The following is a 23767-nucleotide window of genomic DNA, read 5'->3' as shown; positions in this document are numbered from 1 at the left end:
TGTTTAAAATAACCTTTGTAAAAAAGAAGAAGCTTTTCCTTTGGGAATTATAGGGACAGAACTACCTAAATTCTATAGAAATTTATTTATGTATGCTACTACAGCAGCTAGAATGTTACTTGCCCAAAATGGAAAGAAGCAGAAGTCTCAGCAAAAGAAGAATGGATACAGAAATGGAGAAACTTACCGGAAGAATAAGAAATCAAGATAACAAACTTTTTATAAAATAATGGAAATAGTTTATTGAATATTTACAGATAGATTGTAAACCGATAAGAACATTGGCATGACTATTGTAATAACCTGCAGTTTTATGAGAATATATTTAAAGTAGATGAATAAATGATTAAGCTAATTTGGAAATGCAGAAGATGTTAAAAATAAATTTAAGGAACTGCAGAAAGAGGGGGAAGGAGGTCAAGCTTTGAAATGTTAAAATGATTGTAAAATTAGTGGAATTTATAAACCTGAAAAGCATAAATAAAATGAATGAATGAAAGAAAGAGTCTGTCCCACAAAACAAAACAGGTGTGTCTCAGCATATGATGAAAGCTGTACAATGAAGATGCTAGATGCACCTCTGCGGGCAGGGAGTTCCTCAATTTAGGGGCTACCAAAGAGAATGTCTTCTCCTGGACTACTTTTCCTCGCACTTCTGAGAGTGATGGAACTACCAGAGAGTCCCCCTCTTTGAATGTGTTAACTAGAACACGATTTGTTTGTACATGCTTAATTTTGCTGCTTCATTATTGAGAATGTTTCCCTCTACTTGAGTTCATCGAATAAAACGTAATAAAATGCTCAGATGAAACATTTCTGCCTCCGGCTGCTTTTTAGAGTCTTCGAAAGGTCTCCCAAGAGCTGTTCCAGGTTGTGTGTGTGTGTGTGTGTGTGTGTGTCAACGGTAACCCAAGACTGTTTCTCTTTAGCTACAAATTTATGCACAGACACTAGTCAAAATGACAGGAGATACCTGTGGGATGCTGTTTGGAATGGAATTTAATAGTACACTGACAGCAAGCTTTGAATTTAGGCTATCATAATACGAGAACATTTAGTGAATGTGGAATTCCCTCCCCAGAACCCCAAACACAATGCATGCAATTGCTTTAAAATTCATCACAGAGAACAGCAGAATCCTCTACATGTCTATTCATGTGTCCTCTTGAGCATACTGAAGGGGGACTTACTCCCAGGTAAGTGAGTATAAGTTTTCAGCCCAAACTTAGCTAAAACAAACAAACAAAAATTCCTTCCAGTAGCACCTTAGAGACCAACTAAGTTTGTTCTTGGTATGAGCTTTCGTGTGCATGCACACTTCTTATCTGAAGAAGTGTGCATGCACATGAAAAGCTCATACCAAGAACAAACTTAGTTGGTCTCTAAGGTGCTACTGGCAGGAATTTTTTAATTTTATTTTGTTTTGACTATGGCAGACCAACACGGCTACCTACCTGTAACTGAAACTTAGCTAAGTGAGACTTGCTCCCAGGTATAGGTTTGCAACCCAAGAATAAGTTTGCAGCCCACATGTAGCTCAGTTCAGGAGTAGGGTACTCTGGTACCGGTAAGTATCGTAGCTAAATAAATCTAACTTAGTAGCTCTTTTGAAGATTATGCTCCATCTACTGTTGATTGTGGTCAGGTGCTTAACTTTGGATGGACAACTTCATATCACTTCTTAGGACCCTTTAACATTAAGCTGTACTTAGATCCTTCAGCAATTCAAATAGAGAATACTACAGTGGTACCTCTAGTTACGAACTTAATTCGTTTCGGAGGTCCGTTCTTAACCTGAAACTGTTCTTAACTAGAGGCGTGCTTTCGCTAATGGGGCCTCTTGCTGCTGCTGCTGCTGCCACTGCCACTGCGCCGCCAGCACACAATTTCCATTCTCATCCTGGGGCAAAGTTCTCAGCTCGAGGCAACTCTTCCAGGTTAGCAGAGTTTGTAACCTGAGGTGTTTGTAACTTGAGGTACCACTGTATTTGACCGTGGCTGCACCCAGAGGTGGAAAGAAGATAAAGTCCCTACCAGAGAATCAATCAATAACAATTTATTCGACCGTCAGTCAGAACACAATCATCCATACAAATTTTAAAAACCTGAGACAACTCAGAGGGGTTTACACTAAAACATACAGTAAAAGTAAATTATACATAAAAACCCATATCGATACCATCGATTTTGACCTTAGAGAAGAAAGGCAGATGAAGTTGATGGACTATGCCGAAATGGCTAAAATGACCAAAAGACTATGCCGAAATGGCTAAAATGACCAAAAGAATCAGAAATAAGAAAGACCAAATTTTTAATAAGGAATGGGGATAATTTATAACTTATCTTAAAGACCATTGTAAACAGTAAAAATCGTTAGTAGGATCACTTGTAGTTTAATGGTGAATTCTGGACACAATGGAGATGTAAAAATTTTGGATCATCATAAAAGATGCAGGAGGAAATGATTAATAATAGGACTCACAAAGGGGAGATGGAAGTCCAGGAGATTCCTTGGAATCTTGTTTTTATGATCTATGTTTGATAATATGAGTGTAAAATTTTAATCTGAAAAACCAAATAAACATTTTTTTATAATTAAAAAGAACAAAAACAGAGGAGTCCTTCAAATATGTAGTTGTACTCTGTAAAGTAGGACATGGGGACATTCTATGGCTGTGCCACTTCAAACAGTGGGTAAAGGAGTCACAATGAATGCTCTCCTGCATACTGTAAACTAGCCAATTACTGGAAGGGTTATGTAATGCCAAAGGCTTTGTATGTGAATGAGAGCCGGGGGGGGGGGGGCAGTTACAGTATAGACTAGGACCTGGGAGACCTGGGTTTAAATCATGAAGCTCATTGGGTGACCTTGGGTCAATCACTGTCTCTCAGCCTAACCTATGCCACAGGGTTCTTGTGAGAATGGAAATGGAGATGAAAACCACGTCTACCGTCTTGAGCTCTTTTGAGAAAAGGTGGGATATAAGCAAGCAAACAAACAGAACAGTTCTCAAACAAAAAGCAAAAGCTGTTAATATATTGATATAATTTGTACAGAAATCTGGTAGGAAGATCACTAGCAGACAACTTGGCACAGCACAGGTGCTTACCTGACCTCCTGCTTAATGGGAGGGGCAAGATGGTGGGGAGCATAGGAGCCAACTCCTAGAGTTGACGGTCCCTTTGCCTCCCCCAAGGAAATATTTATGGGCATTGCCATTCAAACAGTGTGTGTGTGTGTGTGTGTGTGTGTGTGTGTGTGTGTGTGTGATGTCTTGTGGTCAATTTTATTCAAGCTGGCATCCTTGGTGAGAAGGTTGGCATGGTGGAAACACATGGGCTGGAGTACACCACACCAACCTCACAACTTGTCTCCATTCTGGTCTTCTACAGATGGGGTTTATAGCCTGTGCTTCTCCAGATGTTGCTGGAGTCCATGTAAGATGAACCTGCAGATTGATCATGCTGGATGGAACTGATGTGAGTTGGAGCCAAACAGCATCAGGGGGCTACAGTTGCCTGTTCAGCAGAGTCAGGCTATTGGTCCATCTAGTAGCCTAGTATTGTCTATACCAGCAGAAGTTCTTGGTGGGTCTTCAACAGAAGCATTTCCCAATGCTATCCCTGAGATCCATTTATTTTGAAATTGCTTAAACCTGAGACCTTCTTCAAGCATGGCATGTGAGCTACAGGGCCTACACATGTCCCATTTTAAAGCTATAAGATTTCTGAGATTCTCCCTAAATAAAATATAGCTCAATTGCTCCTTTGAAGATGGTTCACAATGCAACACTCCTACACATAAAGAAATCAGCTGCTTGCGATCTTTCACTTTGCGACTTGAAAGCAAACTCTCCCTAGAATGTTTGAAATTGCAGCTAAATATATACCTGACATATGAATATAATTCAACTGAAGCAAAGCCCCAAGATTAATAGTAGTCAACGTTGACGCATTCAAAATTTCAAAATGTGTCAAAGGAAAACTTGTTTCAGATCATAAGAGAGTTATCTTGACAGGGAACACAAATGTTTTAATTCCACTTAATTACTTTGCCTACAGTTCACCGCTAAACCAACATATTAGGGTTTATTTTTAATAGCATGATTGTTAACTATGGTAACTGTTCGGCTAAGTGAATCTCTTTGTCAACATATGTTAATGAAGGATGTGACTAGATTATGTGCTGACTTATTAGATGTGTTAAGTACCAGTCTCCTGTCAGTCTTGAATATCTCACATATTAACTCTTTATTCAAGGATTTGTTATCACAGAGCACTTCAATATCAGCTTAAGCTGCCTGGCAACATGGCTTGCAATTGTGGTGAAGGGTTGCCTGATCTCCCATTTCCATCTAAAATTGCCAGATGAAAACTATGTACAGTGGTACCTTGGTTCTCAAACTAAATCCGTTCTGGAAGTCCGTTCCAAAACCAAAGCATTCCAAAACCAAGGCGCGCTTTCCCATAGAAAGTAATGCAAAATGGATTAATCCATTCCAGACTATTAAAAACAACCCCTAAAACAGCAATTTAATGAGACCATTGATCCATAAAATGAAGGCAATAACCAATGTACTGTACTATAAAAAATAAGACAGTATTGTAGATAATAGAAATAAAAATTAATTTTTTTCCTTACCTGCACTAATAATAGTCATTGTTTGGATGGGGGGATTATCCATTTCCACAGTCACCTGAAGTAGTCGCTTGTGCGATTATGGGTGGTTACGAAGATGCGGCAGGCGCAGTCTCATTTTCGGGGCTTCTTGCTGAGTCCAGCGTGGCGGTGTTGTGATTACTGTGAGGCGGCAGGCGGCTGTGCTGTGTTGCAGTCTCAGGCCTTTGGTAGCTAGCGGGAGCTCATGTATCCCACCTTCGTCGCCAATATTAAATATTCAGGAAAAGTCAGAAGCCCATTGCAACTTCGTTTATTCAACAGCTCACTCCCATATTAAAACAAGAACACACTCTGGACTTCCGGCGGCTGGCGCAATCATGGATGGTCGTGGGTTGCTTCGGCTGCGAGGCACCCAGTTCATCCCGGGGGTTAGGAGCTCCGCTACCGCATAGCGGGCTCCAGTTGGGGCACGGGAAGAGCGTCCCGTGCCCTGGGCTCCCCGGCTGTGCCCATTGCGCTCCGAACCCTTCCCCCGCACCCCCTGTAAAGGGGGAGTGGGGGTGAAGGGACCACGGAGCCGGGCCTTAGGGGAAATGCCCCAACCGGGATGTTTACATGCGGCGGCAAAGTCCGTGATGAGCGTCTCTGTTCTACCTATCATTAAGGAGTTGCTAAGAAACCAGAAGCTGTGAGTAATTGACTGACTCTTTGTATTCCGGGAAAGCTCTGGGATTAAGAGAAGAAAGGCAGCCCGCCTCTCTCCCTTCGGGTGGTGAAAGAAATTAACTCTTTAAGTGACTGCTGCTACAACAATCAATTGAAAGTACTTGGAATTTGAAAGCTGAGTCTGTTGAGATCTCCTTTTGGGGGTTAACTGAGGAAAAAATATCTCCATCTGAAGTTTTGGTCTTTATACTCCGGCATTGGAAGAAATGGCGACGTTTCGGACTTGCGTAGGAAAAAATTCAGACAAAGGAAGGAAAAGACAGGAAATGCAATCTGATACCCACCTCCCCCCGAAGATGCTGGACTTTGCATTTATGCTGGCACTGAAGGACTGGGAGGAGGAGGAAAAGCTTACTGTCTTTCAACTGGAACTGCTTGATCGAAAACTAAGAGCCTTGAGTGCGATTATAAATGGAAAGAATTTGTTTTCCACAGAGGAGGCTTTTCGAAAGTTTTATTCAATGGAAACAGACTTTTGCAAAGAGTTGGAAGATGTGCTGCAAGGATGGTTTGAGATGGCTGAGCAAATCCGTCTGGAACAGGGGCCGAGTTCAGGGGGTGGCAGTAACCCTGGAACGGAAAGATTTTTAATATCCAGACTTCGAGGTGGCAGCTCGGGGTCGAGGGACATAGAATTAAGATTTCTACAAGAAGAAGAAGTATGGTACAAAGACACGGAGAAACTCAGATTGGAGAGGGCGAACATCTTGGAGCTCGATGCAGGGTTTGTTGTGGTTGCAATCAGGATCTGTGGACACTCAGAAGAATACAATAGGAGATCCGGTTCTGGTGAAAGACAGGAGAAGATAATGGACAAAAGGGGAGTGGGCTGAATCAATTAAAGTATAACATAGATGGTCTGCCATGGTTTCCGAAATCGGAGTGTGAAGTCTGTTAATTACAAGTTTATTTTAAATAAGTAAGGAGATATTGAATCTAAGTTAAAAGCAGCATGATAAAGGATAGAAGAAATAAGTCTAGCTGTAAGAATATTTGGTTAAGTTTTAGGTTATAATGCAAAGATTAAGATAAAGGTGTTTTTTCCTTTTTTTTTTAAGTAATGCTAAATTTTTATAGAGAAAAGTTGTTAAGGAAATAGTGTATTGTTTTAAAACCGAAGGTGTACAGGCGGGGGAAGTCAAACGTCAAGATTTGGAACTAGAATTTTTTTTTTAGTAAGGTATACAGACAAGAAGAAGAATCCTGACATTATGTGTATTTGTATTTGTTTTGATATTTGTAGGTGTGGGGGTTGGGTTTGTGTTATTTTGTGAAAATGTCAATAAATTCTGTTTAAAAATAAAAATAAAACAAGAACACACTCTGAAAGCCCCAGCACGAAGTGCCAGTTGGCAGTTGGCAGTTGGCAGTACTTGCCATTAGAACTTTCGTCCACCTACGCTTCTACGATTGGTTAGAATCATAACATGTGTTAAACCCAATACATAACATAATCGAAGTCAAAACTGTTTGGAACCATGTTGTTTATGAAGAAATTTACTTTAACTCAGTAAAGCTCTTATTCTTTCACTGAAAAACTCTGCATTATTAATTTACGCTGTGCAACAGGGGGAGCAGCCAAAATGAGAGTACCCCTATACATTTTTTAAGAAAAAAAAAAGCACTGACCATTAACCATGTTATCCTCCTAGACTGTCTCCATGTGTTGCGAGTGCTCCCCTCGTCCTTCTGGGGACACTTGCAAAGAGTAATATTGACTGACTATGTGTTGTGGCCCCGGCAACTGTGGTTCAGGTTGCCATGGACACTATTATGCCCCAAACATCCATATGAAGCCACTGGGAGTGGACATTAGGTCATATGGGACACAGTGGGCAGCAACCAATTAGGTTGTTCCATTGATGCAAGGATTTAGACTTGCGGAGTGGAAATCTTTCCCTTCTTCCCATGTCCACAAATTTGCTCCAGAGGATCGAAGGGCGGTGGGATGGATAGAACCCCCTTTGGACACAAACCAGCGTCACTAGCATCCTTCTGAAAATGGTAACTAAGGGGGTGGGGGCTGGTAACACAGGGTCGTGGACTGGCTGGATGCAAAGAAGTGGTGGGGAGCAACAGCTGGGGTACCCATAATGGAAAAAAAAGGTTTAGAGACAGGATATTGGTGGTGGGATAACAATGGGCGGTCAGAAGGAGAAGAGGGAGCAGACTGGGAGGAGGAGGTGTCAGAAGCAGAAGAGGTAACAGGGTTGCGTGAGCAGGAAGAGGCTGTGGCAGACGGCAGTCCAGTATCAGAGGCAGAAGTGGAGGCTGGAGAAGGGGGGGACCAGTAGGCAAAGATGAGTCAGGCTGCTGAAGAAGCCAGGGAATCTCCCCTTTCTGCTGTGACCAGCTCCCCTCCTCCCTGGTCTCCCAGAACATGTAGAGGGTGGAGCAACAAGAGGCAAGACCATGAAGCCTTAGGCTGCTGGGGAAGGAACCAGGGGTGGGTCGTCAGAGAGCAGTGGGAAGACGGGAACCTTCAGTCCTCTCAACTGCTTCACTGGAGCAAGACCTACTGCGAAGGGTTGCTGTGGTCAATAGGCCTGTGCTGTTTTGATTTTTTTTTTAATAAAGAGATAACTTCACTGACATTGGGTTCTTTATTGTTTTGTTGCTGAACTACACCTGACTCCAGCTCCCGACTGACACATGGGGTGTAAGTAATCTGAGCACTGGCCAAAATGAAGACCAGCATCTGTGCATATGTGCTACATACCCTCCAACATTTCTCCAATGAAAATAGGGACATCCTGAGGAAAAGTGGGACATTCCACAATCAAATCAGAAACTGGGATGGCTTCTCTAAATCAGGGATGTCCCTGGAAAATAGGGACACTTGGAGGGTTTGGTACTATCATCCGTGAAGATGTACAACGTAGAGGACAGTTAAATGGTTCACCACAGGAGAAGCAATAGCAGGAGCTAGAAGGCTTGACAGGATCTCTATGACCATGAATGGTATGCAACACTGGAACTGATCATTTTTCCTCCTTTCTGGAATAGCAACACTTAGGAGTAGCGCATGCCACAGACTGGGCAGCTGTCAGCCCAAGTCCTTTGTTTGTGGAGGAAATAAAATGTTAAAATGCCACCCCATGGGAAGTGGAAGGAGAGCACGATTGTGCCACGCCAATTATATTATTTCTCAGAGGGATCCATTAAAAACATTTAACCTGGCACACCATCAAGGTATCTTGCCTCAAAAAAATAAAAATAAAAAGCTAAAAGATTCTCGTTGAATTCCAAGCTACAGAGCTCCTTTCTCAAGGATTTGGAAGAGCAGATATACTGTACCTGCCTCCCATAATGATGAGGAAAGTCTTTTGAAATGTTAAAAATTCACCATGCATGCTCTGCACTTATCTATCTGTGCATAATTCATACACAACTAATAGGGAATAAAAATATACAGAAGTAAACAGCTCGAGCAATACTTTCTTTCTCTTTCTTTCTTTCATTCCTTTTTTCCTTTTTTCAAATATCCTGCCCCTATGGTTCTATGGTTTGCTGTAACTTTATGTCATATATTACATATTTTATGTTTTTATGGGCTTATAGCCGCAATAAAATTTGAATTTGAATTTGCCCCTTAACAAAAACAGCCCCCAGATGACTATACAGGTAACAAAAGCACCTTTACATTTTACGATAGATTTGAAATGCATTTTTTTTCCTTTTTCCCTGCCCCCACTAAGGTATAGACATTAATAAGAATGACTACCTACTGGTAATTAGGCCTTTATAGCTGCTCATATATCGCTGTCCCGAGACACATGGCAAAGGCAGAGAAGTTTTATTTGATGCAACAGGCAATCTCTCAGGGAATTCTACCCCTCCCCCCTCAATTCATTGTGATACCTTGTGAGGAGAAAGAGGCCCAGTTCCAATGCTTATTGGGCCAGTGTTACACCTTGCATGGTGAAAGAGTGGGTCCATCACTTATGATCTGCACAGGAAGCTATAGCAGATGACGGAGACAGAACAGAAATGGTATCCTGTGTTGCAAGTTGGTAAGGTAAGTACTTACCTTACATATGAGGTGGCTGAAGGGTATTATGTGAAACTGAACATCTATTGAGCATCCCTTGGAGGCAGCCTCCCCAGATGACACTTCCTTAAAACCCCATGATGTCCAGGGCTAGAAGAAGAAGAAGAAGAAGAGTTTGGATTTGATATCCCGCTTTATCACTACCCGAAGGAGTCTCAAAGCGGCTCACATTCTCCTTTCCCTTCCTCCCCCACAACAAACACTCTGTGAGGTGAGTGGGGCTGAGAGACTTCAGAGAAGTGTGACTAGCCCAAGGTCACCCAGCAGCTGCATGTGGAGGAGCAGAGACGCGAACCCAGTCCCCCAGATTACAAGTCTACCGCTCTTAACCACTACACCACACTGGCTAGGCTTTCCTATAAGTGCAGGCACCTAGGGAGGCTGCAGAGTACCAACCGCCAGAGAGCTGATTCGTTCGATAAAAGGAAGGATACTCACAAACGCTTCTCAGACGCCAGAAAAGCAACAGACACAAACAAACAGACAAACTCCCATCCCACCTAAGAATCCCACTGAAATCCCCTTCTTCTTTTACCTTTTTGGTGATGATTTTCAAATACATTTTTCACTAACGGATGGGAAATGGTGGTTGCGGTGAACCAGGAGAAATTTGTGGCATGGAGCTAGTTCAGATCACCCTACTGGGTGAGCTTTGAGTAGTCATACGTCAGGGGCTGGACTGAGGACGAATGGTGGGGGCCGCTCCCCTTCTCCTAAACCTTCCCGAGAACAGTATAGATTTAGAACAGTGGTTTGCTGAAGGGCATAGTTCAGAGGCTTCAGAGGGCAGAAGCTGGGAAATATTGGGAGCGGATCAGCAGGAAGAAGAAGAAGCACCAGGGGAGAGACAGCTGAGAAGACTCGGTGTCTTTGGAAAGCATTCCTGACCCCCCCCCCCCAGGACCAGATGGGCATTGAGGTTTTCTTTATATGTCAAGTGCTAAGGCAAAATGCAAGAGGTTGTGAAGCCTGTCTGGTCCATTAGGGAAATGGGGCACTGCCCCACCAATTTCAGCCCTCCACTTGCTTACTTGCATCCAGCCCAGGGGGATCCCTTAGCTTCCTCTTCCTTAGCCTTAGTGTTACCCCCACAGAGGGAGAAAAATGGGAAGAAAATGAGAGTTAGAGAACCAGGCAGAGGGCCTTCTCGGTAGTGGCGTCTGCCCTGTGGAACGCCCTCCCATCAGATGTCAAGGAAATAAACAACTATCTGACTTTTAGAAGATAACTGAAGGCAGCCCTGTTTAGGGAAGTTTTTAATGTTTGATATTTTATCTGCTGTTGTTGTTGTTGTTGTTGTTGTTGTTCTGTTGGGAGCCGCCCAGAATGGTTAGGGTATAAATTCTTCTTCTTCTTCTTCTTCTTCTTCTTCTTCTTCTTCTTCTTCTTCTTCTTCTTCAGCCTATCATTCACTGTGACACCACCTGCTTTCAGTTTCTTAGAAATACAACAAGCTTCTATCATGCTTCCTTCACCAATCCCCCAAAAGAAACAAGGAGAAGACAAAACAAATACTCATGTGCTTTATATAATAATTTTATGACCATTTTAATATAACTTAATTTTTAATATATATATTTTCAATGCCATGTCCATGTTACTTCCTTTCACAATGCTGTCCGATGGATTTTGTGGACCCTTGTTTCTTTTTTTATTCAATGGAGCTTAACGGATTAAAGACCATAGCATTGTTACGCAAATCGAAGCATGTCTACTCAGAAGTAAGCCTCGTTGAGTTGAATTGGGGTTTACTCCTGGGTAAGTGCAGCCTCAACCGTGATGAAGTCTTGGCTGTATTCACAACAGAGAAAGGGAGATTTGTAAGATGTGGCTACAGAGCACAAAACATAAGCACATATGAAACGAAGGAATCTGTCTTTTAAAATAAAGCTTTTTTAAAAGGAGTCTTGGTGTATTTTTGCATTCCACCCCCAGCATTTTCAGGCAAATGCTGCATAGAAGGATAGTGGAAGTAAGTCTGTATACATTTATGATGCAGATAAAACTATGTTGATAAAGAAAATATCCCTAGCTCGATAGAGCACATATATATTTTTCAGCCTACCAAAGCTTGTGATATATCTGAGATACTGAGCCTTAAAATCCCAGCTTCAACAGAGCTAGGATGGATTTGCATGATTATAGGTAATGAAAAGTGGTACAGTTTATACCCACTCACTATTTTTCCAACTGAAAATGTCTCCTATCATTTCCGAATATATTTTTCTCCACCAAATGGCAGAGGTCCACTTTTTCAGATGAAATAATATATTCTGATCTCGGATTCACAGGAGCATCACCATAATCAGGGATGATTTTGTCTCGGCAGAATATTTGTGATCAGCTACAGTTTTGGAAAGGCAAAGTAAAGTCAAATGTGGACAATTACAAAGTCAGTCTGAGACAGTGGGCTGTTGGTGAGCAGAGAACCAGTGTGGTGTAGTGGTTAAGAGCAGTAGACTCGTAATCTGGTGAACCGGGTTCGTGTCTCCACTCCTCCACATGCAGCTGCTGGGTGTCCTTGGGCTAGCCACACTTCTCTGAAGTCTCTCAGCCCCTCTCACCTCATAGAGTGTTTGTTGTGGGGGAGGAAGGGAAAGGAGAATGTTAGCCGCTTTGAGACTCTTTCGGGTAGTGAAAAGCGGGATATCAAATCCAAACTCTTCTTCTTCTTCTTCTTCTTCTTCTTCTTCTTCTGAGTGGGTGTGTCCCCTCTAGAATCATCCATGTGGTGGGGAAATTACCCTGTCCCTGAGGAACTTGAGTTTGGCTGGACATCTTGACATTTTGATCATCAATGAGGCCTGCATCAGAATTTTACCACAAAAAAGGGTTAGCTAACTTGTGCACATCTTAGTGATTTCCCAACTGTATTGTGGGTATTCCAGGGTTTGACAATAATTTATATTAGTTTTCAATTACAATAATCCAATGGTAGCCTCATTATAACAATGCCAAATTATAATACAATTACTAATCCCAGTCATTCAGATGCCAAATTGTATAATTTAGGTGGCTTCCTGTGAGCTAGAATTGATGCTTTGATTATTTACTTTGTTTCTGTGTTCCAAAATCTTATTCATCTCAGTTACATCCCAGTCAAAATAACAATCCCTTATACAACAACTGCAATGTTAACGACATCCATTCGTCTTGACATTAAATGATTTATACAGCTATAGGTGAAGCATTCAAACTATATCCTTATTCCTCCTGTGTGTAACCATCATTCTGTCCGTGGTGTTCCTTCCTGTCCTTGAAAAATGTTATGTCTATCTTTTCCCAGCCGTTGCTGCTCTCCATCATGCCTTGGGCGGAGCTAATATCCCATGGTTGTTTCAGAAGTTCTCCATTGCTCCGTCGGGCAATCCAGGGTTCGAGAGAAGTTCCAGACAACCTCCCCACCACTCCCCCTGTAATGTACAGCTATAGCCGAGCGCATTGGCTGCATCATACAAACCCAAGAGAACAAACCCACGCCCGGTGTCAACTGAGCATGCATGCAGGGCATTGCAGCAGGTGCTCAGAGATTCCTCGGGAGACAGATAGATATGCAGAGCGTTCTCTCAAAGGGGGAAGTCTGAAACCCACAAGCACATCTCTCATCCTTGCTGAAATATCAACCAGCCCATGTGTACTGGTGTTCCGCTTTTGAAGATGGAAGCACTTGCTTACACAGGCTTTCCCGCAATCTCTCAGCCTGTTTCAAGCACTGATTTGTTTTAATTGGATTGTCTTGTTGCATATTTTAATTACAGCTATTTATATTTTAACATTTTGATTAGATTGCTTTATTTTGTAATTCAATTATGGATGCCTATCTTTGAAAGTTTGTGTGATTGGTTCTTAGACTTATTATTATTATTATTATTATTATTATTATTATTATTATTAGCCACCCATCTGATTGGGTTGCCCCAGCTACTCTGGGCAGCTCCCAACAAAATATTAAAAACTTCCCAGATGTCTTCTAAAAGTCAAATAGTTGTTTATCTGTTTGACATCTGATGGGAGGGTGTTTCACAGGTCAGGCACTATTACCAAGAAGGCCCTCTGCCTGATTCCCTAGAACCTCTCCCCTCGCATTGAGGGAACCACCAAAAGGTGGTTTAGACATTCAATAAGCCTTAATCTTAGTCTTCTGCAGAGAGAGGTTGTAGCCTCTGCTTGCCCCTCTGAAGGAAAGGGCAATCTGGTTAAAGAGATCCAGATGGATATGCTTCTGTCCAGATGCCCAGATGGAGGCTAGGGCCATAGCATTCCTCAAAATGGCAGTCCTGCAGGGGTGTGTGTGTTAAGTATAGTGATTTGATTCACTGAAATTGTAAATGCTTGTATGCATTACTATGTGTTTAAATTTGATTGGCTGGTAACTGAATTCTAGAGCGTTCTCTAGTACTTCTCATGTGATTGGATAATGTTGGTCACATGGGAGGTACCTAGTGAAAAAGAGACTAGATTTTATGTGAAGCAAGATGACTGTGTTTTAGAATCCACTGTGAGCACTGCTAAGTTGAAAAGAGTGTAGGGGTTCTTCTTCTCTTCTTGAAAGAAAGAGCAAAGTTGCAGGAGAAGGTAAAAGTGGGCATCTCTCATAAGAGCTGCAAGGCATGGCCCAGTTGAAATACAAAAGGCTGGGTGCTGAGCTCTGGAAAGGGTGGAAAATAGAGTTGTTCGGAAGTTAGAAGAAGAAACTGTAAGCCCATGCTTTGAGAAGCATGTGACTGTAAATATTACATTTTAATTCATCTATAAGTTTCTGCAAGCAAAGTTTTTGAATTTTAAAGTCAGGACAGTGGTTTAATTTCCAAAGAAAGGCATCTTCTGCATAGACCCAACATTGGTTCACTTCTGGCAGGTGGGCCAGAAGTTAAATGGTTATCCCCAATGCCGATGACAAAACCTCTTACATCTCTAGTCAATAAAATTGCAGCCTGATTTGACCCACAAATATTGTGTCTTGGCTGCTATTCTCTGGATGGGGAGTCAGGAGGTGCAACACTTTGGCATGCAACGACTTCTCTCTGGGCAACTTGTTGTGCTGTGCAACTTCCCATCACAGCTTGCTGTGCTTGTCCTTAGCAGTAGGTGCAATCTTAAGAGCTTGCACTTATTTCAAGAGCTGACTTACTTCAAGGAAGTTGGAATCAGCCTAACCCAGTTGTACCAAAGGCACACCATTTCAGAATTATTCTATCAGGTAATGATAGGGAAGAGTTTGGATTTGATATCCCGCTTTTCACTACCCGAAGGAGTCTCAAAGCGGCTAACATTCTCCTTTCCCTTCCTCTCCCACAACAAACACTCTGTGAGGTGAGTGGGGCTGAGAGACTTCAGAGAAGTGTGACTAGCCCAAGGTCATCCAGCAGCTGCATGTGGAGGAGTGTAGACACGAACCCGGTTCCCCAGATTACGAGTCTACCGCTCTTAACCACTACACCACACTGGCTCTCACTAATTTGCCAAATAATCACAGTGCCATTGAATCCACAAAAAAGCAAAGTTTGCCAGGCACTGCAAGGCTGCTTGCAAATTTGATTTACAGATGTTCTTGTCATTTTAATCATCTGGTTAACAGGATTAGCAACGATCCGTGCTTGTATCGGGGAGGGGGGAAACATCTCTTTGGAATTGTCTTCATTTTGGACATTATCTTATGGAGCTTGGGGAGTAATGTCATTACAGTTGTGCTATTGGAAAGAGATTCAGAATGCCTCTGAGTCAGTAGTGAAATGAAATGAAGTCCTCTTGCCTTTTGAGATTATCCCTCTTGGGGAAGAGACAGAATAGAAAAGGGTGGGTGATTGTTACCTGGAGTTGAAAATTGGAATATACTGCTTGGTATCCCTGGGACATAGGAACCAGTCTAGGATGGCTAAAAAGTCACATTTTCTTTAACGACATAGCCCTACAGCTTCCATTTTGCTTTCCATTTTTGGTTATTCAAGGTTGGAGGTAAAACTGATCTTACCTACAACCTTATCCAGAGAAAGAAAATTATGTGGATTTAAGCGGCTCGGCATCGACGGAACTTGTTTCTGGAAAGAGCTGCAAGGTAAAAGGAGGTACATGGTTTTAATCCAATTGAAGTCAGCTGACTCAACTGGCCTATGTTCAAGGACTTCACTAGATCATAGGGGAAAGTAGTTCGTGTCCAAGAACCTTAAGCAGCCTGTCAAGTGGGTGAGCATGTACCCCTGTTTTATGACTTGACTTGACAGATGAGGGTGCTTCCTCTGTCAAACTTTCATCAGTGCATCAATCTTGCTTCCCCTATAGCATTTGTCTTATTTCCCTTACTCCAGAGTAAGTTTTGCAAACACTTTGGTGCAGTGCACCTTGTCTGCACTTTGTCTTTGATTGTACATTAGGAATGAAAATCCACAATAGGCTGATTCTCGCATGACACTAAACGCAGCTGCAAGTTGTGTCTACATAGGTATGCGTGAAAGAGTCTCCACTCATTGATTTGTACAGCTCAGCTATTGTCCACACGGATACACAGACTGTAAACTCATTGAATTGTACACGTGAATAACTGAAGGAGCACGTAGCTCAACTATTTAGCAGTGTTCACACGCTCCATTCCATGAGTGTACAAGCTGTGCACCAGTGCACAGAAATGGTCCAACTGTACACTCATAGGGTTATTCACATATAAGTTCAATGAGGGTGTCTAGCTGCGGACACAATAGCAAAGGCATACAAACCAAGAAATGTATAAAGGTAAAGGGACACCTGACCATTAGGTCCAGTCGTGTCCGACTCTGGGGTTGCGGCGCTCATTTCGCATTACTGGCTGAGGGAGCCAGTGTACAGCTTCCGGGTCATGTGGCCAGCATGACTAAGCCGCTTCTAGCGAACCAGAGCAGCACATGGAAACACCATTTACCTTCCCGCCAGAGCAGTACCTATTTATCTACTTGCACTTTGAAGTGCTTTTGAACTGCTAGGTGGGCAGGAGCTGGGACCGTGCTACGGGAGCTCACCCCGTCACGGGGATTCGAACTGCCAACCTTCTGATCAGCATGCCCTAGGCTCTGTGGTTTAACCCACTTTCAAACTAACACCTGTACATGATTAAAAGGTAAAGCACCTCTGGATGGTTGAGTCCAGTCAAAGGCGACTATGGGGTGTGGTGCTCACCTCACTTTCAGGCAAAGGGAGCCGGCGTTTGTCCGCAGACAGCTTTCCGGGTCATGTGGCCAGCATGACTAAACCGCTTCTGGTGCAACTGAACACCGGGATGGAAACCAGAGCACAAGGTAATGCTGTTTCCCTTCCTGCCACAGTGGTACCTATTTATCTACTTGCACTGACGTGCTTTCGAACAGCTAGGTTGGGCAGGAGCTGGGACAGAGCAACGGGAGCTCACTCCATCACGGGGATTTGAACTGCTGACCTTCTGATCGGCACACCCAAGAGGCTCAGTGGTTTAGACCACAGCGCCACCCACATCCTCTGTACATGTGTAGAGATAGCATGTACCTGTGATCAGTGTAATGTGTGAAAAAGCCTTTTATTGACCTAGGTACACAGATTGTGTCCTTGTGTGAGAAACATGCATATTAATCAATGGATTTAAGCCCTTTGTAAAAAAAAAAAAAAAAAAGCTGTTTCTGAAGCAGCTCATACATCTCCTTTAAGCCTGCAGGCCAGAGGAGGCAGAGTAGGAAGAGGGCTCTCCCCCACCACCCCACTGTGACTGCCTGCCTGCTCACTTGAAAGAGACAAGAGAGCTGTTTCAAAAAGCCCTTTTGCAAAGCAGCCTCCCGTGCTAAGCTGTGCTAAGCAAGACCTCCCCACTGACTGTTGTGAGAAGGGGACAATCTGGTTTAGTCCTATGCTACCTATGAAAGCTGCTTTTCCATTAAATACTTCTAGGCTTGCTTTCGGAGCACTTCCAGACAACCTGGCTATTGAACACTCATCCTAATTTGTTTGCAGAGACAGTTGACAGCACTGGCTATTTAACAACTCTTTGTTCTGATCTGTTTGCAGAGAGGCTGGTTGACATTCCATCAAAATGCTTTACAGGGCATTTTCCCTTTCTCAATAAGTCCAAATTTGGGGGAGAAGTGGGTTTGTTGTGCAAGACCACTCCATCAAACATAACTGTGCAACCTGATTTTGCCCGTATGTGATTGAATCCCACCTGAAAATGGCAACAGTCTGGGAGTGCCCTGTTTCCTGTAGTCTTCCACAACCTGTTGCCTTCCTACCCTATCCAGCATGGTCAATGGGCAATGATGGCAGGAGCTGTAATCCAAAAAAAAAAAAAAACCAAGAAAGGTTCTTTCAACCCTTCAGACCTCCTCCCCTCCCTCCCTCCATGGGTTCCATTTCCAAAGAAAATATTTTCTTTTTCTTTTTTTCTGCATCTTTTACCGTTATCCATCTGTTATATAACCATTGTTACCAAAGTTCATTTCACATTACAATTGTCAATTGGGGTTAAGGATTTGCTCCCTTCTGTGCTTCAAGACTGCCTTTCTTGTGGGTGGTTTGCATTCTAGAATTTGTCCCTAATTCTTATGCAATATGATGTTCAAATGGAGAGGAGAGGGAGGAGATGGAAAATAGAACCAAAAAGGGGAGGACACACCCTGTTTAACAGTATGATATGCAACCACACTCTTCTGAAGCCTGAAAAGTCTCTGGATACTGAAAGCAATGCATTAACACCGCATAGCCTCTTTCTCCTAAGCGTGCTCGGCAATATATCACACATAGGGGAAATCCAATCTTCCCCAATGATCCAAACCCATTTATGTTTATGCTATAATTATGTTGGGTTGTTTAATTTCTTTTTACCCAATTAAGTTTAAATATCTTCATAAGATAAAAAACATTTGGCTTTCATCATAACGTTGTTCAACCTGAAGAGAAATCCCACCACCACCCCCACTTGCCTGACCGACACATACCCCCCCCCACACACACACACACAACAAAATCACTGGCGGGAATCTTTTAATTATTAGAAGGCATTTTATTTCATGAGGCAGCATTTATGAGGAGGAAAAGATTGCCGAGAGAGAGCCTGGGCTTCTCTCTTGCAAAATTCTGGAACGTGCTCTGCACGTCGATTTGAGCCAAGCTAACGCCTCATATTCAAACAGAATGTGGCTTAAGAATGAATAAAACTGCTAGGGAAGATTATATAATGTTTGTTCTCCGTCCAATGTTGCCAATTTAGCAGATAAGACAGCAGTGATATACGAGTACTTTTAATCTCATAGGCTTGATAAGAGAAAGATTACATGACAAATATTATCAGATATTACTTCTGGCTTATGATACAAAAATAAGTAAAGGGGAAGAGTTATCAGAAAGTCTCTTTACCCTTCAGGGGCCATGGACAACAAAAAGAACTTCAATTAAATGGTCTCATTTAGAATAATTACGCTATTGTTATCTTTTAACACACTACACTCTTGAGATGTCTATCAACCACCCACAATATATTATTTTAGTGGTACTGGCTGGCCTTCTCTCTTAGCAAGAGGAAAGATCTCTAGCACATTTGGTACAGTATCTGACATTGTTGCATGGCAACGGGCTGAATTTTGGGGGAACAGCTTGAGGTAGCGGAGATATTTGATTCTATCCACTGAGATGGAATCCCCAAGGTGCCAGTTAATTAACTGTATTGCGAGGCAGCCACCTCAGGCAACAGTTGTTGGGGAACACAGCGAGGTTGGTCATGTGGTCTATCCTGCGTCCTCTAAGATGGCCTGCTTCCTTCAGGTATGTGGGATGGAGAGGGGATCATCTGGTCCTTTGTCTCAGGGAACAAAATGCCTTGGTCCAGCTCTGCATTTCAGCTGCACTTCTACTCCCCACGAGTTCACAAGGTAGCTGGCAACAGTATGCTCGAAGCGTTCACTCATGAAAGAGCAAAAGGAAAAACCAGCATGGAAATAGGCACACATCTGGTTCAGATGAAGGAGCCAGCTTTGTCCCTGAAAGCCAATGAGATGTCAGCTCCATGGGCTTCGAAATCTCAATGCCCGAAGAGCTGCTTCATTCTTCAGCCTTAAATTACGGTACATTGTAGGGCAGGAGCAAGGAACCTGTGAGCCACCCCACCCCACCCCCGCCAATGTTGCTACTACCTGAATGGTGGCCATGGCGGATGGGTCTAATGGGAGACCCACCCTTGACATAGATTAGGTGTTGTCTTCTCCCAGGTAGGATGGGAGAGCAGCTAATTCTCCATACGCTTAGGCATCACAGAAAGACATAGCTGCAAACAGAGATACAGATAGGTGATGGCTTTAATCAAAACCCTTAGCACGTCAACTGCAAAGGACACTAAACATCTCATGCCTTGATCTTGTCTAGCTGAATCAGGGATGGGGAACTTGTGGCCCTCCGCATGTTGATAGAATAAATTCACCCAACCACTGGCTTTCAACCTGTGCAGTGTGCCATCATCAGTGCTGGACCAGCAAACTACTCCACTTTTAAACTTTTTTTTTTTAAGGACAATTATAAAGTAAGTGGATGGTGTCAATTCAAAGAGGAGGTTGGAGAATTTAAAAAAATATGAGTTTTAAATGAGATCAGGTGTTTTTAAAAGGTGTGTGAGAGATAGCCATATGTTTGTTCTTGGTACCTTTGCAATTCTTAATTTCCACCCTGGGGAAAAATTCTTTGTGGCTGCAGGAAACTGATGGGACCATGAACCTTAAAGCAACAAAGAGATGGGCAGATGGCCATTCTTTGTTTTATAAGCAAATCACAGGCTTTCAATAACCTGCAGGTATTTTCTCATTACTCTAAGAAAATCAAGCATGACGGCAAATTGTATGGCTCACGTCTTTCTGTGTTTTCAAGATTTTGCTAACTTGTAGCTCCCTCCAACTTACTTATATCCCTGGGGTCCTAAGTGTGTTTTACTTAACTGACAAATGTGACTTCTTCCATGTACATTTGGGGCAGGGGGGGGAGTGTTGGAGGTTGGGAACTTTCCTCCAAGCCAGTATCGGGGATTTAGCAAATTTATATATATTTCTTCTTGTGATGTGAAGCTTCTAGCTCAGAGCAGATTGCCAGATGATTCTGGAGTCAAGGATGCATATCTGCCCGGCTTGCTTTCTAATTGCTTCTTTCATCAAATTTAGGTTTTCAGTATTCTGATAAGAAAGCCATGTGGTTTCTATGTAGCTGCAAGCTAAAGACCCATCTGCCTTGGCAGTTTATCATGTTGGAGTCAATTGGAAGCACCTGTAGTTCATGTCTGACCTACGTTGTCTCCACTAAAGACATCTGGAAGTTGTCTGGGGATTATTGTCCTTAAAATTCTAACCGTTTGAAAATGCTTGCACATTTTTCTTCCTACTGTACCTTAGCGTTCTGCACTGAATTCATCTTACTCGTTAGAAAAGCACCCCCCTTCTCAGTGATAGCGCCCTTCAATGGCCCATTTATGTTACTTCCACTTGTTGGGATTTTGATATCAATCATGACCCATATGATGACAGAGTTCAGAAGCCACACTTCAGTGTAAGAGCATCTGATTTGCATGCAGTTTCAGTCTCCAGCATCTCCAGGTATATTTGGGACCACGTGCCTAAGTAGATGCCTACAAGAAGCCCGTAAGAAGGACCTGAACACAGCAGGACTGGCCCCACTTGTGATTCACAGCAGTGGCATAGCATGGGTTGCTGGTGCCCGGGGCAGGGCAAGTGTTGCATCCCCCTGGTGGACTGGACAACTGAGGTGAAAGCGTGCGCCTGCAGTGTTTCCCTACTTGGGCGCTTTCCTGCCTTCCTCTGCCTCCCTCCCCAGTGGGTGGCAGTGACACCACCACCCCTTCTCAGCCAAGCCGGGCAGCACTCAGGTGGCAGTAGCAAGGTGAGGTGGGTGAGGTGGGCACCAGGAATGGGACATCTTGAGACTGCCCTCACACACCCTGCCAGTGCTGGCTGGCCATGGCCCCCCACAGCTGGCAAGGCCAGGGCCAGGAGGGCCAAGTAGAGGTGTCAACGCTCCGCCCGCAGCAACTGCACCAACCCTGTCTTGGTCTCTGCCACAGCCTCCTCCTCCTCCCTGGCCTGGGCCTCGGCCACTGTTCCCACCAGTGCCCAGCACTCCCCCAGGCCATGTCGCCTCCATCCTCGCTGCCTCATAGGCCAAGCAAGCCCTCATCTCTTGGTCTCGCCTCACTGCGCCAACCCCAAAAAGTGAAGGTCCGGCTCAGGCTCAGCTTGCCTCCCTGTGGCTCCAGAAAGTGGCAGGAGCTCATCAGGGAGCCTGGCATTGGGGTGACTGGTTCTGCCCCTGTCATAATTCTGCTCCCGGGCCCACCACCCCTTTTCTCCCACGCTATGCCTCTGATTCCCAACAAGGGGCATTCAGAGGCATACTGCTTCCAAGAGTGGTGCTCCAACATAACCTTCTTTGCCTGCCCAGTTTGGTTTCCACCTGCAAGGACAAAAATCAGTTGCCTTATTGAATAATTGGTGACAACGGTCACTATTTCATTAGCATTTTATATTTTAAGTATTTAAAATTATCTGTAGTCTGACCATGGTGTTGCAGGATAAAAGCCCAAAGAAAAGAACAGCACACTGAATCATTTGCATTTATAGAAACTTTACCTAACATTAAATTTGAATGATTCATTACCCTTTCTGGAGGAGGGGAGGATGTTAGAATTGCTGAATTACCATAAACATCGCATGTGGGTGATTAATGTGCTTTTTGTCATTTTTAAGAAAGTGAATGCTTAAAAAGACAAAATCTGGCCAGTACAAATGAATATACAATTGACTTTGCCTAAATGAATATATTATAAACAATACTCGAAAGAGATGAGAAGTTAGTTTGCTAATGGAAAACCTCCACTGACAGTGCAATTCTGTGTGTTTACCAAGAAGAAAGTCCCATTAATTTCAATGGGGCTTACTCTCAGGGTATACGTTGCAGCCTCTCAAACCTTGACACATAAGATACTGTATATATTTTAGACTTCACCCTATTTCTCAGTTATGTAATTTGTTTTAATGGATGTTAATACCATACTTTTAAATTGTTGCAACCCAACCTGGAGCTGTATGGTGAACATAGGAAATATAAATAATAATACTAATAACAATAACAATAATAATTTAAAGCAGGATGAATCATTAATAGGCTACAGTGCCTCCTAGGAAAACGGTCTCCTAAAACTTTCATTTTTATATAAGAATTTATTGGTATTTTAAAAAGAAAAATAGAAAAATAGAAAAAATACAAAATACAAAATACAAAACAAAACACTAATACAATACACAGCAACACAACTAAGAAAACAAAAAACAAAATCTATTTAACTAACCTAATCTTATTTATAACCTTGTTTTGGGGTCTCCTAAAACTTTCATTGCAGCTAGGATTCTACATTTGCAAAGTGTTTTCTTCTTCTTCTTAAAGTCAATAAAATGATCAAGCAATACAGGCACAGTTCCTCCCTCTTATTAATGCCTCAAAAATTTTCCTGTAATGATGTGCAACATATCCAATGACAAAATTCGTCTTTAGCTCAACATCCGTAATGCCAGCCATCAGTCACTGAAACAGCTCTGATTTAATAGCAAACAAATCGGACACTGTGGTTCATGTATGTGATTCAGAGGATTTGCCATTTCATTTCTATTAGACAGACACATGGTTGAGTGAATATTGATTAGAAGGCTTATATTTGTTACAATAAGCAAGTTCCACTCCCCCCCCCCCCGAACTATGGCCATAACATGTGTCATTAAATTAAATAATGACAAAGAGTGGAGCTGAAAACTAGATCTGTCTAAGAAGTATGATACCTGATGGTTACTCACAGCTTTTCCAAATTTATTGGTTATAGCAAATTTACAGCCATTACCGAGAAATGGTGCTGATCGAATGTATCCTGGTAGAAATTAAAGAGACTTGTGTGGACAATTTAAGCAACAGGATGTTGTCACTAGCTGTGTTAAGTTTTCTTTCTGATTGTTTTCTCTCTTTCTCATTCAGTCTGGTGATTGATTATTCTGGTCAAAGAAAGATACAAAAACAAAACCGAAATGTAATTGCAAAGGTTTATGAAAAGTTGCGCTACTTATGCCTTCCTGAGCATGGCTTTCAAACTAGACATGAATTTTATTGAAACACGAAAAGCAAATTTGGACAAGAATCAATATAATGCATGTCTTTGGATTTGAGACAATTTGTCGTTCCTTTATACTGGCTGCATTTGGATGCAGCAATAAACAGTGGTTTAGCATGATACGAATGAGCGTCAGGGTTCTGTGTTTGCCCTTCCTATCAAGCGAGCTCTTAGAGGAGATTGGAAACTATTTGAGCATTCAGGTGCCAGGGAATAACAAACAGTTCTTGGAAAG

This window comes from Lacerta agilis, chromosome 10, assembly GCF_009819535.1.
Source record: "Lacerta agilis isolate rLacAgi1 chromosome 10, rLacAgi1.pri, whole genome shotgun sequence".
NCBI lineage: Eukaryota > Metazoa > Chordata > Lepidosauria > Squamata > Lacertidae > Lacerta > Lacerta agilis.
The sequence above is the reverse complement of the archived record's forward strand: the minus strand, read 5'-3'. Positions refer to the sequence as shown.